At 37.1% G+C, this 6,498-nt stretch overlaps 1 pseudogene; it reads left to right on the top strand.

Annotated features, from left to right (window-relative positions):
• The first annotated feature begins 5,603 nt into the window (after nucleotides 1–5,603).
• LOC132315346 (small nucleolar RNA R71) lies at nucleotides 5,604–5,702 on the top strand (annotated as a pseudogene).
• The last annotated feature ends 796 nt before the right edge of the window (nucleotides 5,703–6,498 follow it).

Below are 6,498 nucleotides of genomic sequence, written 5' to 3'. Positions count from 1 at the left end.
TGAGACAACTTTTAATGAACTGGAATTTGGATTTTCTCGGGATTTGGGAAGTTCGATCGATCGAACTTATGGTGAGATCGATCGAACATGGTTGAGATCTATTGAATTGAAGCTGGATTGATCCTCTATGGCAGCGCCTTTTTGGATAAAAACAAATCTGAGATATTTTGAAGATATTTTTGGGAAAAAGACAAATGTAGTAGGTAGGGTGGTACAAGTGGATAAGATGGAATCTTTTCGATCGATCGGAAGAAAGTTAGATCGATCGAACTTTGTGGGATCTTGGATAAGGATAAAAGAGCTTGGATCCATCTTGGAATGCTGAGATCGATGAATTTTTGATGGATCGAATATTTGCTGAGATCGATCGAACTTGCTGAATTTCCACCACTTGCTTCCTTTGTGCTCCCACTTTGCTCCTTTCTTTGATTCATCTCAAGATTGCTTCAATTATGCTCTTATTTAGCTGAGTTAGCTTATTTTGGGGATAAGTACCTAAAAATGGAAATAATAGGAAATCAATCTAAAGGGGGAAAATAAGATAGATAAAGGTCCTAGAACACCTAAGCTTAAAGGGTTTAAATACGCTTTTTTCAGCGCTCATCATAAAGCTCAAGCTTTGCAAGTTTAGGCTCGAGTATCAGCTACTAAAGGCTCGAGCATCAGTACCTGAAGCGAGAGCCTCAGTTTACAAATTGCAGGACCTGGAGATTTTTGGGAAATTTGAAGGTTTATCTTGAAGATAGTTCGTCTTACTCCTGCTAAGCGCACTAGAGGGATGAAAGATGTGTTGCCAAGTGCGTGGCAGACAATTCTAATTTCTTATGAAACGACCTTTGATTATTAGGCGTTCATGAATGATCCGCGCACTAGATGGGCTATTAAATCTTTCAGTTACAGGCACCTTCTTCATCTCATGGTCCCTATTACTCAGGTTGCTTATCATCGTCTTGTTTGTTTGTTTTTCCTCAATCTGGTTTATAGTGAGGATGACCTTTGGGAGCTTAGGACTAGAATTGATAGGCATGATTTAATTATTAATCCTGATGTTATTGTTACTGCTCTAGAATGTTATAATACACTACCGGAAGTAGTAGATATGAGGCATAGCTGTCCCACTTTCACACTTTTTCCTAGGGTACCAATTGCTGAGAATTTAATTCAGAAGCTATGTGATGGTCGATTTACTAGGAGAAAGCGTAGTAGTACTACTAAAGCCAAAATTCCTAAGAGGTTGTGGATTCTAGATTATATCATCTCTGCTAATGTCCATCCTCTTGGACATAAGAATATTAGGAATATTGACTTTCTCCAGGCCCTTTATGTTATTCAGTTTGAGCACTGGTATTCATTCCTTGGGATGATTTTGTATCAGCTACTGGAGTTTTGGTCTGAGATTGGACCGCATAAGGATATTCTTACACATGTGCTGCCTTTTCTATATATGATTACCAGGATATTAGAGCTGCAGGGTTTTGTGGTGAGTCCAAAAGAGGAATCATGTGATGAATCTCCACAATTTGGAATAAGGGAATGGAATAAATTATAGACACATATGCCGACACATTGGAGAGATGCAATAGAGTTTGGTGATGAAGGATATGTAGCGGTTGTTGTTAGGAGAGCAGATGATAAGGCTACAGAGGAAGAGATGGATCTTTCTGATTCTAGGCCTCAGGTTAGGAGGAGACCCGCTCCTGCAGCCCAGCCTGAGAGTTCTTCTCAAGCTGAGATTAGAATTTTACAGGCCAGGGTGGTCGAGCTACAAGATGGTCAGATGCTGACTACGTAGTAGAGCATATTGGAGGAGTTACTTCGCCGCACTCCATCCGCTCCCTCCACTTCTTCTAATCCACCACCACCACCTATGAATTAGTTTTTAGGACTTTTTGATTTTTTTGCTGACTAGGGCAGTCTTTTGTTGTATTTATTTCCATATGATGTATATCTGCCCTAAGTCTTTCTTTCAAAAGCATTGTACTGATATATATACATGCTTTTTGGTTATATTCTCCTTGTGTTTATAGTTTTATATGCTTACTTCATATACTTGATCCTCTGATGTGTGTTGGAGTTTATTGATTTTACCAGATACAACAGATTAAGTTTGGGGGTGATTTTGAGAGGAACCACTATGTTAAAGGAAACGATGCTGGAAATTCATTTTTACCCATCTGTGCAGTATTTTGTCATATCTTTGCTGATCTACTTGTATGGTAATATCTTTCTCACTCTCTTTTATTCTCACACATTGAGAACAATATGCATAATAAGTTTGGGGGTAAGGTTGTGGTTTGAAAATTTTAATTTTTGGCTTAATCTGCTTACACAAAGATATTCGATAATCAATGATATAAGCATATGTTTGACTATGTTGATGGTTATATACTCTGTTTGCAGTCTGATGTTGGTTGGAAATGGTTCGTGTGCTAAATTATTGTGAAAGGGATTACTTGAAATTTTTTGAAATCAGTTGGTGGCCTGTGGTCCACTCTGTTAGGATGATTGTTGTTTAATGGTATTGATCTCTGAGATGCTACACTTTGCACATATTCACACTTGCATAAATTCTGTGAGGTAGAAATTGGAAGTTTTATTTTGTTTTGAGTTAAACTGAGATGATCAGGTAGATTTGATAATTTCGATGACCAAGGCATAGGAAAAAAAAATGGTATGTATGTAAAGCAACAAAAGATAAATTTCTTCACCAATGTGAATGAAAAATAAAAAATAAAAAAAATATGATGAAAAAAAAGAAGAAAAAGAAGAGTAGAAAAGGATCAAGTTCAAGTTTATACTTGGATTGCTTAAGTGATTAAGTCCTTAGAGGTGTGTTCTGACATCTAATGCCCTAAAATCATTTGGTTTGGGAGTCATTGGCTGAAATCTTGTTATATAAGGGCTAGGTTACCAAGATTACTTGAACAATTAAATCCTTAGGGGTGTTTTAACACTTAATGCCCTAAGATCATCTGGTCTGGGAGTCATTGGCTGAAAGTTCGTTACAAGGGTGATTTAGAAAGCTTAATAAACATGAATATTGCACAGTATCCTTTTTTAAAAAACTACATACCCAGAAAAAAAAAAAATGCCTTAGGAGTTGGAATTTGAAGAGTGTGCTTGTGAATTGAGGAATAGTAGGGAATAAATACAAGTATGGACAGTAAGCCACACGTTGAATTGTATGATCACTTTCAAAAAGTGTTTTTGAGATTAAGAGTGTTGAATAAATGATTAAACTGATATGTGGGAACTATGGTTGCTTAATTGAAATTGGAGGTTGAAAGTTTTTCTAATTACATGATTGGTATACTTGTTGTATTTGACTGATTAATGAACTACAGGGATGATATGATTTGAAAACAGGCTTGAATAAGCTTACTGTGCATTTAAGGCACTAATTTGGGAAGTTTGGGGTATCTTCACTAGAATCCCTCACGAGACTACAACTCGTCCACTAGGGGTAACCTAGGGGTTTAAAGGCTTGTTGCATAGGCTAAATGCAACCATGATTCCCACGAAAATGGTTTTTTAGTTCTATATTGCTAAGGGACTAGCAATATGTAAGTTTGGGAGTGTGATGAGCGCTAAATATATGCATATTCGAGCCCCTAGATACATATATATTAAGGCCTAAAGTGATACTTCTATCTATAATTAGACTAATTTATGTTTAATGTGTGTTTGTAGGTACTTTCTCAAATAAATGGTTAAAACCGAGACTTTATAATGATATCGAAGCTTATAAAATCGTTGTCGGTCATTCAGAACAAGTCAAGAGCTTAAATGGTGAAGTTTGAAGAAATTCAAGCCTTAGAGCTCGAGCCCAAGTGTTGAGGCTCGAGCATCACAACAAAGAAGAGAAGAAAAGTTAACAAGGCCCAAATGCTCAAGCATTGTACCTTGGTGCTCGAGCCTTGACCCACAAGCTCGAGCATGAGGCATTGGAAATAAAAGAGTTGATTTAATTGAAAGGCTATGCTCCCAGATCTCGTGCCTCACCTCCAGGATCGAGCACCATCCACTAATGCTCGAGCCTTGAGCCCCAAATGCTCGAGCCTGGTATATAGTGCTCGAGCCCATGAAGCTTGGATCGAGTAATGTTAAAAGAGTTCAACCCCAAAAATATTCTAAGTGTTGAAGAAAAAGACGCTTCAAAAAATAGTTAAAGAAAATTGGCTAAGTGTCAAAGTGAAGATCGAGCACCATTTATTGAAGCTCGAGCAACAATCCAAAGAAGCTCGAGCATTGTTCCTTATGCTCGAGCATGAACCTTAAAGCTCGAGCCTCTATTCTTGAAGCTCGAGCCTTTCATGATTTGTTAGATTAATATTGCGGGATTACTCTCTTTACCAGCCGTATCTCATCCCAGTTAGGCCAGAAGACCTAAAACCCCACCAAAAATTTATTTTCTTCTATAAAAGAAGGCCTAAGCCTTGATAGAAGAGGTCCAAAATTTCAATCTCTTTCAACGGTGTTATTCAGAAGGCTAAAGGTGTGGTGGCTTTTAGGGTTTCTATAACCTTAGAAGTAAAGATCTTGAGAAGAGAAGTGTCGTCCCTGACGATGGAGATGAACTCAACACAAATAATATCCAGCCTCGTCATGAGTAGCTAATTCCTCTCTTAGGGCACTGATGTAACCCAACCTAATATTATGGTTTGATTGTTTTAACTCTGGGATTATTTTGAATATATGATTATTTTCTTGATTATATGACTATGAGCACTTGAGACAACTCAAGTAGTTTTCACGCTTTAATAGATTATAAACTGTTATTCCTTTATCTTAGATGTAAAAGTTTATTCTTTATTCCCAACCTATCTTGTTGTGCGGTATCTGGCGGAGCCCTGCCGGACACAAGAATAGAGGTCATATAGTGGTACTTTCATATTTTTTACAAAAGAATGTTTTCATAATCTATGCTTAGGAAAGGTGGTTCATTCGCAAAGTAGTTAAAGTAGGTAGAGTGGGTAGGCGGATAGTCCACGCTAACCGCAGATAGGTTATAGTTAGCTAATCTTGTAAAACATCTTTCTTTAAAACTCGAATTGAACGAATGTTATTGAGTTCAATTCTTTTGAAAAATATCATTGTTAAATTCCCAGAGTTAGTATAATTAACCATAATATGATGGTTGTGCTGAAGTCAAAGCCTTAAGACTCTCTCTCTCTGATCATTTAAATTAGTTTAATTCGCTCTAGTTAAATATTTTGTTATAATTTTAGTTTGTTAAATCGTGACAACCAACAAACTTTCCAACCAAGTTACCTATAAACCATAAAACGAAATTAAAGACATATGCAAATCTCATCTCCCTGTGGGTTCGACATCCTCTTTACATAGAGTTATCCTATACGATATCGTTTTATTGCGAGTGGGTATTTTATTATTGCAAGATACACGAACACCTTCCACCTAAATTTCTACCATTTTTAGATGACAAAGATCGATGTATTGAATTCTCACTCATGCTTTCATAAAGACGCCAAACATCATTTTCATGCTTATCAAGATAAGAACCACCCATAGATGTATCAACCATACCCTTGTGATTATTTGGCAAACTTTCAAATGAGTATTGAACTAATTGCCACTTAGGCATGTCATGATGTGGACACTTCCTAAGCAAATCATTAAATCTTTCCCATGCCTCATGAAACAATTTCCCATCCCCTTGAGAAAATTATCTAATTGAAGTTCTCATTGCATTGGTCTTTGAAACTGAATAGTACTTTTTCAAGAACTCTTGTTGCAGTTCCGCCCAAGAAGTTATCGAAAAAGGCCTAAGATTGTTAAACTAATATTTTGCCTTATCTTTAAGGGTGAAAGGAAAAAGTTTTAATCTTAAAACATCTTCCGGCATGTCCGTGTATTTCACGGTGGAGCATATTTCAAGAAACTCATCCAAATGCTTGTAAGGTTCTTCACTTGGAAGTCCATGATAGCTATAAAGCATTTGAATAGTTTGCGGTTTAATTTCATAGTGATATGCTCTAAATGGGGGCAATTGAATACATGTGGGTGCATTATATTCATTTGGCACATAATGATCACGCAAAGCAAGAGGAGGATTCACAATTGGAGGTGCTACATAAGCACCTTAATTGTCTTGAATAATGGGTGATTGTGAAGCAAAAATTTGCCGAGGCATTCCCAATGGAACTTGGCCTAGTTATTATGGTGGAATGAAAGGTCTTGGCATGTCTTATGGTACTTGAATGTTGTCATGATGCACATTAGGGTGGAGGATACCTTCTTGGTCTACGTGACCAAGGTCCTCCACACAGTCCTCATTGATGTCTTCCATTGATGAAATGGAATGACTAGAATTATCCTTTCCCTTAGAATTACGAATAATGGATTCAAAATTCAAATTAAGTGGGACGAGAGTAGGATTTAATGACCTACGACCATGCATGCACAAACAAGCAACAAGCAAGTAGCAATCACTTCTCCTCCGTAACAAATCAATAATCAACAATCCTCCATATACGA

Source organism: Cornus florida, unplaced genomic scaffold (genome assembly GCF_030987335.1).
Source record: "Cornus florida cultivar Cherokee Brave unplaced genomic scaffold, ASM3098733v1 CherokeeBrave_3.0.0_Hap2_Chr06, whole genome shotgun sequence".
NCBI lineage: Eukaryota > Viridiplantae > Streptophyta > Magnoliopsida > Cornales > Cornaceae > Cornus > Cornus florida.
This window is presented reverse-complemented; position numbering and strand designations above follow the sequence as displayed.